This window comes from Oncorhynchus clarkii, chromosome 4 (genome assembly GCF_045791955.1).
Source record: "Oncorhynchus clarkii lewisi isolate Uvic-CL-2024 chromosome 4, UVic_Ocla_1.0, whole genome shotgun sequence".
NCBI lineage: Eukaryota > Metazoa > Chordata > Actinopteri > Salmoniformes > Salmonidae > Oncorhynchus > Oncorhynchus clarkii.
The window spans coordinates 66,258,151-66,270,805 of record NC_092150.1 but is presented as its reverse complement, the minus strand read 5'-3'; positions in this window follow the sequence as shown (position 1 = coordinate 66,270,805).

Genomic DNA, 12,655 nt, shown 5'->3' with positions numbered 1-12,655 from the left:
TCCAGTCACCTTGCCATGATTAAATGCGATGGTACATGCTTTCAGTTTTGAGCGAATGCTGCCATCAATCCAAGGTTTCTGGTTATGGCGGGTTTTAATAGTCACAGTGGGTACAACATCTCCTATACACTTCCTTATAAACTCACTCATTGACTCAGCAGATATGTCAATGTTATTGTCTGACGCTACCTGGAACATATCCCAGTCCACGTGATCGAAGCAATCTTGAAGCTTGGAATCCAATTGGTCAGCGTTGGATAGACCTCAGCATTGGATAGACCTGTTTTAGTTTCTGCCTATAGTAAGGGAGGAACAAGATGGTCAGGTTTTGCCAAAAAGAGGGCACGATTTATGCATTGCGGAAGTTAGAGTAGCAGTGGTCGAGTGTGTTACTCGCTTTATTGTACTGCAATCGATATGCTGATAGAATTTAGGTAGCTTTGTAATCATATTAGTTTTGTTAAAATCCCCAGCTACAATAAATGCAGCCTGAGGATATATGTTTTCCAGTTTGCATAAAGTCAAGTGAAGTTCCTTGACGGCCGTCTTGGTATTCTCTTGCGGGGGGATATACATGGCTGTGACGATAGAATTCTAGGTCAGGTAAACAGAAGGACTCTTGTACGTTGTTACAATTAAACCATGGGTCATTAATCATACACCCCCACCCTTCTTCTTACCAGAGAGATGTTTGTTCCTGTTGGTGCGATGCACTGAAAATCCTGTTAGCTGTACGGACTACGACAACATGTTGGGGACATGTTGTCGGAGTCCATACAGCTAACAGGATTTTCATGTCTCCGTGGAACAGAGTATGTTACAATCCCGGATATCTCTTCGGAAAGCAACTCTTGCCCTAATTTCGTTGACTTTGTTAACTAGGGACTGGACATTAGCGAGTCATATACTCTGAAGCGGTGGGTGGTGTGCGTGCATCCAAAGCCTTACTAGAAGACCACTCCGGTACCCTCTCCTCCAATGGCATTGTTTTGGGTCAGCCTTTGGAATCAGTTCAAATGCCCTGGGAGATGCAGACAAAGGATCCGCTTTGGGAAAGTCATATTCCTGGTCGTAGTGCTGGTTGTGCTGGTAAGTTGACGTCTCTCTGATATCCAATAGTTCTTCCCGGCTGTATGTAATAACACTTTTGATTTTCTGGGCTAACTATGTAAGAAATAATACATAAAAAACAAAATACTGCACAGTTTTCTAAGGACTTGAAGCGAAGCTGCCATCTCTATCGGTGCCATCTTTGTTGGGCTATCTGAGAAGCATACAGGCAAGGTTCAGCATACGTGCTGTAGTCTAGATTTAGTTTTTTTCAGGCATTTGGTTGAACAAGACATTAAGACCACATATTAATGGTCTTCAAACTATATATTTTTTTATTTCACCTAGATAGATTGCCACATTTACATTAGATGTTATTTCACTGTGATGAGAACAGAGATGATATCTATGAATGTGTTCAACCAAAACATCTTCTTAAGGTGACATCTTCTTACGCTTACTTCCATCATCCCCTCCTCTAAAAGGGAGCGTTGTACCTGTAGGAGTATCCCTGCTATATAGCCATCTCTCTCTACAAATCAAATGAAGCCAAAATCATGTCAAACATAATTCCAGACATGTTTCAAAATTCCAATCAACTATCTTGTCTCTTATCAGCATGTATCAACTAGTAAGGGAGAAAAATGCATCTGCCAGTGGTCCTGTTGCAAATTCCTGGCCTTGAGTACAGTCCTGCTAAATTCCAACACAAGCCCTTCCTGTCACACCCTGCTCTGTGCAGCCGCACATATCCTTTAGTCTCACCCTCTCCCAAGACCTTGTACGGGAAAAAGCCTCTGTCTTGTCTTGTTCCTACCAGTCATAGGGGGGGGGGGGGGGGGGGGGGGGGGATATCTGTGATATGCGGAGAAAGAAAACAAAATATTTTGGCAGATAATTAGGTGGCCTATTTCCTTTTGTGTGCAGGGCATGCATGCTGAACCTTGCCTGCCTGTTTCTCAGATGTAGGCAAAACATTGCATCAATGATAAATTACTGTTCCTAATGATGCAAATAATGGTGCAACAGTGATGGTCTAATTATATTGCATTCGTAAACTCCAATCATAATATACAGTGCCTTCAAAAAGTATTCATACCCCTATTTATATACATATCACTAGCACGTAGAGGTGCTATGCTGCCTATATACATAGACTTGAAATCACTGGCCACTATAATGAATGGAACACTGGTCACTTTAATAAAGTCTACATATCTTGCATTACCCATACCTATATCCTATACTATTCTACTGTATCTTATTCTATGCCACTCTGACATTGCTCGTCCATATATTTATATATTCTTAATTTCATTCCTTTACTTAGATTTGTTTGTATTGGGTATATGTTGGGTACTTATTAGATATTACTTGTTAGATATTACTGCACTGTCGGAGCTAGAAGCAAAAGCATTTCACAACACCTGCAATAACATCTGCTAAACATATGTGACCAATAACATTTGATTTGTTTGGATTATTCCACATTTTGTTGTGTTACAACTTAAATTCAAAATGGATAAAATATTTTTTTTCACCCATCTACTCACAATACCCCATAATGACAATGTGAAAACATGTTTATAGAAATGTGTGCACATTTTTTGAAAATAAAATGCAGAAATACATAAGTATTCACACACCTGAGTCAATACTAACATACAGTTGACGTCAGAAGTTTACATACACTTAGGTTGGAGTCATTAAAACTTGTTTTTCAACCACTCCACAAATTTATTTTTAACAAACTATAGTTTTGGGAAGTCTGTTAGGACATCTACTTTGTAGATAATAAGTAACTTTTCCAACAATTGTTAACAGACAGATTATTTCATTTATAATTATCAGTGTCACAATTCCAGTGTGTGAGCAGTTAACATACACCAAGTTGACTGTGCCTTTAAACAGCTTGGAAAATTCCAGAAAATGATGTCATGGCTTTAAAAGCTTCTGATAGGCTAATTGACATAATTTGAGTCAATTGGAGGTGTACCTGTGGATGCATTTCAAGGCCTACCTTCAAACTCAGTGCCTCTTTGCTTGACATCATGGTAACATCAAACAAAATCAGCCAAAACCTCAGAAAAATTATTGTAGACCTCCATTCATTCTTGGGAGCAATTTCCAAACTCCTGAAGGTACCAGGAGGGACTGGTGCACTTCACAAAATAGATGGCTTCATGAGGAAGGAAAATGATGTGGATATATTGAAGCAACATCTCAAGCATCAGTCAGGAAGTTAAAGCTTGGTCACAAATGGGTCTTCCAAATGGACATTGACCCCAAGCAAACTAGAATAAGGCTGTAATGCAAAAAAAAATTGGAAAAGTCAAAGGGTCTGAATACTTTCCGAAGGTATTGTACATCATAGGTTACAGTAGGCTACTAAATAACATTTCCAGTGGTGGGCTGACTCACCTAATGATGCAGACGAAGCCATATGCTACTCACTGTGATGGCCAAAGAGGCTATTGCAAAAAAAGCTATCTCAAGATGAGCTACTTTGAAAAACAGTGCTGCTGTTAGCTACAAATTGGGGAGTTGTTGAGGAAAAAATATATTGGTTCTACAGACAGATTGGTATTCTCTTCTCTGCAGTAGGTATTAGCTTTCCAAACTGTACGTGTTTCCAACGATTGTATTTTGAAATCTGCAAAAGGCAAACTGACAGCTGTAACCAACCATAGAAATATAACCCATGGATGACAGTTCCCATTCAAGTCAGGACTGGCATTCATTGGTAGTGTACCCATGAGTTTAACAGTTGCCAAGGTTACAAAAAATGTCTATGGAGTATATGTCTATGGCCACAATGCAACAAGCTGTGGACTATATTGGCACACATGCTACCCAACCTGTGGCCTTCCCGACTGTAGGCATACCGGTAACTGCCAGAAAAAGGAAACACTTGAGTAAACAAGTGATACAAAGTATATGTTATGGGGTGGGGTGCATTTCAATGGAATGGTTTAAATCCACTTGTAGAATCTATGCCAAGGCGCATTGAATCTGTTCTGGCTGCTCGTGGTGGCGCAACACCCTAAAACACTATAAGTTGGTGTTTCCTTATTTTTGGCAGATAGCCTACCTGTTTGTGCTTGTGATAAAAACTTAATCCACAGTTCTTTTTTTATAAACTGTTGATCCTTTTTGGCTAAATGATGCTTCCTGGTACAGTCTGAACATTGAGAGCAGGCTCCTGTGGTTGGATAAATAATAATAAAAAACAACGTAATAAAACAAAATGCCCCTACGGGCTTGCGCCCAGCCACTGACTCACACAATTGACCAGTCGCATTGATTTATTATGCCGTTTATTAAAAAATAAAAAATAATCAGTTTCCCAATCAAGGCAAAGCCCCCCCCAGTTACCCACATGGGCCCCCTACCTCTTAGGAGAGCGGCAGCAGCAGGCTGTCTACACTCATTGAGAGGAGGCGCCTAAATTTTACTGTGGTTGGCGGTTGCAGTGAAAAAAAATATATAAACTATATACTACATATAGTATACACAGAATATATCAAACATTAGGAACACCTTCCTAATATTGAGTTGCACCACCCCCTTTTGCCCTCAGAACAGCATCAATTCGTCGGGCAAGTTGTCGAAAGCGTTACACAGGGATGCTTCCCACAGTTGTCAAGTTGGCTGGATGCCCTTTGTGTGGTGGACCATTCTTGATACACACCGGAAACTGTTGAATGTAAAAAAAAAAAACAACAACAGCAGAGTTGCAGTTCTTGAAACAAACCGGTGCGCCTGGCACCTAATACCATACCTCGTTCAAAGGAACTTAAATGTTTTGTCTTGCCCATTCACCCTCTGAACGGCACATACACAATCCATGTCTCCGTTGGATTTAACAAGTGACATCAATAAGGGATCATAGCTTTCACCTGTTCAGTCTATGTCATGGAAAGAGCTGTGCTGTCACATGTGATATTTATGAGTGGCTGGCCCAGTGCTCCAGTTGGCATGAGAGATGTTGGAAGTGCTTGACCACTGTTGAAGTATTCCTCTTTAAGTGTATAAAAAAATGCAACTGTATCTTGTGTTCTCCTCTTTCGTTTGCTTGACTTAATTTTTACTCTCTATTAAAAGTTGTGTGGGTTTTTATTTTGGTTAGCCTTTTCTGGGGCAAATTTTGTGGGAACTCATGGTGGGTGTATATGGCTGTGTTTAGACTGGAAAACCCAGAAAGAATCTGATGTGATTGGTCAAAAGACCAATTAGTGGGAAAAAATATCATAATTGAGCTCCCTGTGTAAACATAGCCTTTAAGAGCCCAGTTTCTTGTTGCGTGTCAACTTTCAGTGGACACTCCCATGAGTGTCTTTCAGGATTCGTCCTAAAACCCACTTGTTTCGCTTTGGTGCTTGCCCATGCTTAATTTGTACCCTTTTTTTGGAAACGACAACGTTATGGGTTTGTCTTAGTGGGAACGTATAACTATCTTCAGAGCTGGTTGAACTGATGACATGACAATCAGTTTACAACCGATTATCTGGTCGTAATGACGTCATTTGAATAACACACAGAATGAATAACACAATGTAATGCCTGATGATAAAAATCTAATATTTCCAATCACTATTAAGCAGTTTTGTTTAAAGACATGCCAAGAATCCAACATTAAGGCTTTCTAGAGAAGAGAAGTCCATGTTCGGGGATGCAGGGGGCAAGATGATCCACTCTCAAGTTTCAGGGAACAATTTGAAAACGTTGAAATAACTAAGGAAGAGGAAGCAGTTTAAAAGTTCCTTGGGAAAAACACGATCCATCATACCATGTAGTTGTAAGAAAGAAGTACTCACTACAAAGTGGAAATAATGAGCCATATTTTCCATTGCGTAATAATGCCTGACTTTTTAAATAACTGGAGCGCAAAATGAGGGTTATAATTGGTTTTAGTGTTCCCCTTGTCTTGCCTTCTCCTCTCTGTGCTGAAGGACAGTGTGTTGTGGCTGGGTTTACAACAGAGTTGGGAACAATGGATTTGTTTCTGTGCTCACGTCTTACTGTCTAAATGTAGTTTATTTTTAAACAGGGTCATGCATGAGTGTGTTTCACATGATTTCATGCAGACGGGACTGATTAAAGCAATGAATATTATAAAGAGATTTGGTAGAATTAAATGAAATAATATTTATCTTCTGAAAAGTCTAAATACAGTATTTTGGATGTATGCAATCCTTTTTTTTATAGATTCTGTTGTCTTTTGTGATGTATTCTGTAATCTTCTTTGTAAATTTATATCATGGCCAAGGCCTCAAATCTAAGCCAGCTTTACATTGCCACCACAGTTGTATATTGGAGAGAACCTTCCCTTTAATATAACTCTGTGACAATGCAGTAGAGCTGTTCCATGTCACCCATGCAACGTTATGTAAACAGGAATTAAAATATCTGTCATTGACAATCCAAGAAGCTATCGCACGCAGCCATGCAATCTGCGAACATAACTATAACCAATGTTGAGGGTTGTGGTAGCGTCTGAGGCAGTGGTAGCAACCTCAGTTCCAGGTAACACCATACTCATTCTGGTCTTTACAGCCTTATTCATCCCAGAGAACATTGTGCTTTCTGCTTTGTTAGTGATGCAGCCAGTATGTTCTGTACTGGACTGTCGAGGTGGAATGTTCAAGCTATTTCCATTTCCCTGCTGTCTGCTCCCTGGAGAGATACAATGGCCTGATCATCTAGCATAGTTATGAAAGACTTTGTCTGAAAGACTAACATAAAGTTGCAGTGCTTACTCTTTTATTGAGAGGGCTCTTTCAGATGATCTGCAATTAATTGTGATATTGCAGATTGCAGTTGCGATAACATTCTTTCCATAAAACATTTAACCCTTGTGCGGTGTTTGGGTCTGTGGGACCCATTTTCAATGTTTAATAATAGAAAAATGATACAATGAATTATTTTGTTCAACCTTAGACTCATTCGCCTTGGCTCAGTTTCTGTGAAGAAAACATTTTCATTGAGTGCACACCGTGCACCTCCCTACACATTTATATTACATATGTGGTGACCCGAGGGTAATACAATTGTGGGAAAGTGTGTGTGTGTAGGTGAAAACAAGTAAAAATGAAACAAAAAGATTTTCTGTGTGCCACTGTCTTCCTCCAACCTGGACCTGCTGTTTCGACATGGCACCAAGAACCTGTCTGTCTCCCTGCCTGTCTGCCTGTCTCCCGCTTTTCTCACACCTTTTACACTTTGTAATGTGAAACTACACAATGTCTTGCGGGAACCTGCAAAATATTATTACGATACATTATTTCGATACATTACAAAAAAATCTGTATTTTCCCACACCCCAGCCAGGTGCAAATTGGGGACACAACAAATAAATAGCTTTGCATGTGTGTCTCCTTACCACAGTCAATCAATATGGCAAAAATAATCTCTGCTCAGAGGGCCTTGTTTTTTTTGCAGAGAGAGAAGCTAGTGTGGAAGGAGCGTCTTCCACTTTGGAAGATTAAGAATTTTCCGAATATGAGGATCCTGTCAATCTCTGTCAATTCGGAGTCTGACAGTGAGTTGGAAGAAGAGGATGAGATTGACCCTCAGCCAGCCCCAGGACCAGCCCATCAGCAGCCTGCCCCAGGACCAGCCTGTCAGCAACCAGCTCATCAGCAGCCTGCAGGAGGAGAAATATGGATGTCTCATTCCTTCTTACCCAAGGAATGAGACACCCCACATGGTTGCCAATGTGATAAAGAAGCAACCAGGGCCGACATGGATGGAGGTGCAGGACATAGTCTTCTTTTGAACTTTTCATCCCAGACACCATACAGAAAATCATTCTGGACTGCAGGGAAGGGGTGTTTTTGGAAAGAAATGGAAGGAGATGGACTGAACTCATTTACATGCATACTTTTTTTTTTTTTTTAATCCTTGCTACTATTTCCAGATCCAATGGGGAATCCACATCTACACACACAGTAAAACTCTATCCCTCATGTGGTGTGTAGACCGGCCTTAATTTGTGGTCAATGGGGCTCATTTATCATTTCCAAATTGTTCAATAGTGATGAAAACCTTGTTTCATTTATATTTATTCAACCTATGTCTTGATTATAATTGATTTTTCTTTACAAAAATCACATTTTATAAAAAAGTCAAAACGAATAGCGCTTCTATTGGAAAACTACAAATATGAACCATGTATGCTGTCTATATTGCTTTTAATTGATATAAGTCTAAGTATTTATCATGACACAAGGTGAGACCCAGATGCAGACACAGGAGGTAGATGGTTGGAGTCTTACAATATTTATTAATCCAGTAGGGGAAGGCAAGAGAATGGTCGTGGACAGGCAAAAGGGTCAATACCAGTTCAGAGTCCAAAAGGTACCAAAGGACAGGCAGAATCAAGGTCAGGGCAGGCAGGATGATCAGGCAGGCGGGAAAGTAGTCCAGTCAGGCAGGGGTAAAAAACAGGAATACTATCAAAAAGAGAATAGCAAAAGGAGTACAGGAAAAACACTCTGGTTCACTTGACTAACATACAAGACCAACTGGCGCAGAGAGACAGGAAACACAGGGATAAATACATTGGGGAGAATAAGCGACACCTGGAGGGGGTGGAGATAATCACAAGGACAGGTGAAACAGATCAGGGCTAGACAGTATTAAGTATTTAGTACTTTTACGTAAATTATTCTGGCTGTATTGTTTAAAAAAACCAATAATGTTGTGGGTCCATCAGACCCGCGAACATTGGGTGACTAACAAAAACACGAACACCAGGGTTAAATGTAATTGCCACTGTGTACAATAGACTATGGATGGAGCAGTTTACATAATGCAACTGCATTGTGGTAAGTAAAGATATGCAACCTATGTATAACAGAAGTTTCTTATGAGAGGAACATATTGTGCTGTTACTGGCTGTCCTTTTGACAGAACACTTCCATTTGTACAAAATGTGTCACTTGATGTGAATCTTAACCAAAATGATTTGGCTGTCAGCAGTCCATTCTCCCTTTCATCATCTGACGGGAACAAGAAAAGGATTGGATTTCTCACATCCATTATTCATAGTATTTGGGGAAGTTGTCCCATTTTAATACTACCTTTAGGACAAATACCCCAAGGTGATAGGAATATACTTCCTTTCTCTGAAAATAGTATGAGCGTAATCATATTTTCACATCGCTGATATAGTCTTTCAGGTATATTTAACAACTTAGTAAGAAAGACGGACTTGATCTACCATTGATGGCAGTCAAATAACAGCATGAGTGAATGGCACGATGGATGTACAGGTGATGTTGGTTGGTCCTGTCTGCGATGCTTCAGGGAGATTTTACCCTTGGGCATACACATAGGTTCAGTGTTCTAACCTTAACCATTAGAGGGAGAACACATAGCTGGCCTTGGATCAGTGTCTGGGGCCAACTACAGCCTACTCCATCAATGACGCTGCAACCACAACAAACCAAATTCAGTTTAAGGGGCGTGTCTTGCAGAGATTAAATACGCAACTATTATCTCATGTCTGTCTGTCATCTCTTGTATTCATCCCCATTGGCAGTTACAGATTTATGAAACGACAAATAACTGTCATCCACCTCAACATATCAACGGAGTTGTAAAGTCCCACAAAGAGGAAATCTTCCTCTAGAATTTTTTTTCTGTGTAACAGAAAACAGCATGTGGCGTCCTCTCGAAGCCTGCATTGAGCGGGGGATGGGCAACCCAGCTGCTTCCGGCTTGCACAACCACATTAAAAACAGATTTTGCTGAAAGAATGAGAGAGAAAGTATCAATCAAACATAGACCCTCATTAATTCTCTGCTGATGCACCAACAAACATGCATGCTGTAGAACTCAGGACGATAGTTTATCTTCCCCGACAGTGCCAGTGTATTATTCATGCCTTGTTTGGATGAACAGACAGTGACGTAAACGCGTGAATTTGAAACTTAAATGTCCATTAATTGTTAGACTATTCATTCAGTAGGTCAATAGCATGGTGGGTGATTCATTGTCTGATACACTTGTAATGACCTCAACCCATAAAATGAATGTGGCCACTCATAGCTATGGGTGTGTGTCATTCATGGTGGGTTTCTCTGGGGTATTTGTAGAGCAGGTACCAAGTCTGACCTCATGCCTTTACCTCACATCCTTGGGATCCACTATATCTTTGTCCGAAGGTATTGTGTTATAGCATGGATCACAACTTGGCTCTCTGGAGAATATTGTGGAACTGTTGAAATTGGGAATGTGCAGTAGCTATGTGCAAAAGTCTCATATTAAAAACCACTCTAGAAGACGTGTGTTGTCTGTGTAGAGGCCTTTTCAATATTGAACACTTAAAATGGCCAAAACAGACACACACACACACACACACACACACACACACACACACACACACACAGACACATACCTTCAATGTTCCCTTTTCTAATTTTCCCTTTTTGGATGAGCAGTTCTCTTCTTCACAGCACCTCGTTGTCAATCTCTGTGATGACATTTTCACTGTCAGCCTTACCGTTTCCCCGCTTAATTTGTTCAGGCATCCAGTGAATCTTAATGCCATCTCGAGTGAGGTGACGCAGGTCCTGTTCGCTCTAAACTCTGGAACGCTTCGTACAATCCCATTAATCACTCACACACAGGCAGCTCGCCCAGCCTGGCCCCTCTCACCATCCCTCTTCAGCTCTCAGGCAGGCAGGAAGGAATAGCCTTGTCACTGCTGTTTTAACACACACAGCCTCTTTAACAGCCAGCCCCACTATGGACCTGACATCTAATGACCAATACAAAGAAGCAGGAATGTTACTAGTGCCTATTAACCCGTACCTAATGTCTTGCAAGAGACACATTGCCTTCAACACCCAAGGACAAAACACAATGTGGTTGGGACCTGGAGCTGGGCAGCAACTGCATTGATGCACACCAGGCTTTTAGAGGTAATCAATGCAGCAAGGATGTCTGATCTGTTATTAGAAGACACTAAAACAAGACATTGTGGCTATTCATAACCCCCTTTTCATTTCACTACAGAATAAAAAATGACATTGAAGGTTTTCAAATGAAATGTATTGTAAGAGTACATATTGATACAGAAAAAAGAGGACCGAGCACGCCCCTATTCTCATCGATGGGGCTGCAGTGGAGCAAATTGAGAGCTTCAAGTTCCTAACATGGTCCAAGAACACCAAGACAGTTGTGAAGAGGGCACGACAAAACCTATTCCTCTCAGGAGACTGAAAAGATTTGGCAAGGGTCCTCAGATCCTCAAAAGGTTCTACAGCTGCACCATTGAGAGCATCACTGCCTGGTATGGCAACTACTTGGCCTCTGACCGCAAAGGCACTACAGAGGGTAGTGCGAACAGCACAGTACACCACTGGGGCCAAGCTTCCTGCCATCCAGGAACTCTATACCAGGCGGTGTCAGAGGAAGGCTATAAAAATTGTCAAAGACTCCAGCCACTCTAGTCATAGACTGTTCTCTCTGCTACCGCATGGCAATCGGTACCGGAGTGCCAAGTCTAGGTCCAAGAGGCTTCTAAACAGCTTCTACCCCCAAGCCGTAAGACTCATGAACATCTAATCAAATGGCTACCCAGACTATTTGCATTGCCCCCCTCCCCCTATTTTACACCGCTGCTACTCTCTGTTGTCACCTATGCATAATCACTTTAATAACTCTACCTACATGTACACATTACCTAAACTAACCGGTGCCCCAGCACATTGACTCTGTACCGGTACCCCCCTGTATATAGTCTCGCTATTGTCATTTTACTGCTGCTCTTTAATTACTTGTTGCTTTTATTTCTTATTTTTATCCGCATTTTTTTTTTTACTGCATTGTTGGTTAGGGGCTCGTAATTAAGCATTTCACTGTAAGGCTGTATTCGGTGGACCTGACTAATAAACGTTGATTTGATATTGGTCCAGAGATGTTCTTCAACCCTTCTGAACATCATCTACCGAGGCGCTTGAAGTCCCAATCAAAGTCATGTTCTATTGCCAGCAGGCCATCTCTTTAGAACATCTGTTTGTTCATCCTTGTAACTAACTGTAATACTGCAACCCATTGGCACTCCTGAAGAGTCACAAACGCTAGGCTGGATGTGGTATTTCCCAACCCTCTCATAACCCTGCCATGCCTCCTATGTTGTTTTCTTACCCCTGCTATTATCATCCATTGTGCTGCTCAGCACTCCGTTTGGATTCATGAGTAATAATTATTTCTCTGCTCCAAATCGTCCCCAGAAGACTTGCGTTACAGGGTGACAAACTGGGGGTGTCATCTTTTTAGACAAATATCATTATCTTGGACTGTAAGCTGTCGCAACCAATATCCTGTGTGAATGATTAACAGTATGCTGTTGCTCAAGCAGGGATACGCTACCAGGGAAACAGGCTGTCATAACTACCGGAACATTCCCTCTACCGCTTTATCTACAGACTGACCTACTTAATAATGACTACACCATAGCTAGGTTTGGGCAGCAGGTAGCCTTGCAGTTAAGAGCATTGGGCCAGTAACCGAAAGGTCGCTGGTTTGAATCCCCGAGCTGACTCGGTGAATGTGTCCTTGAGCAAGGCACTTAACCCGAATAGCGCCTGTAAGT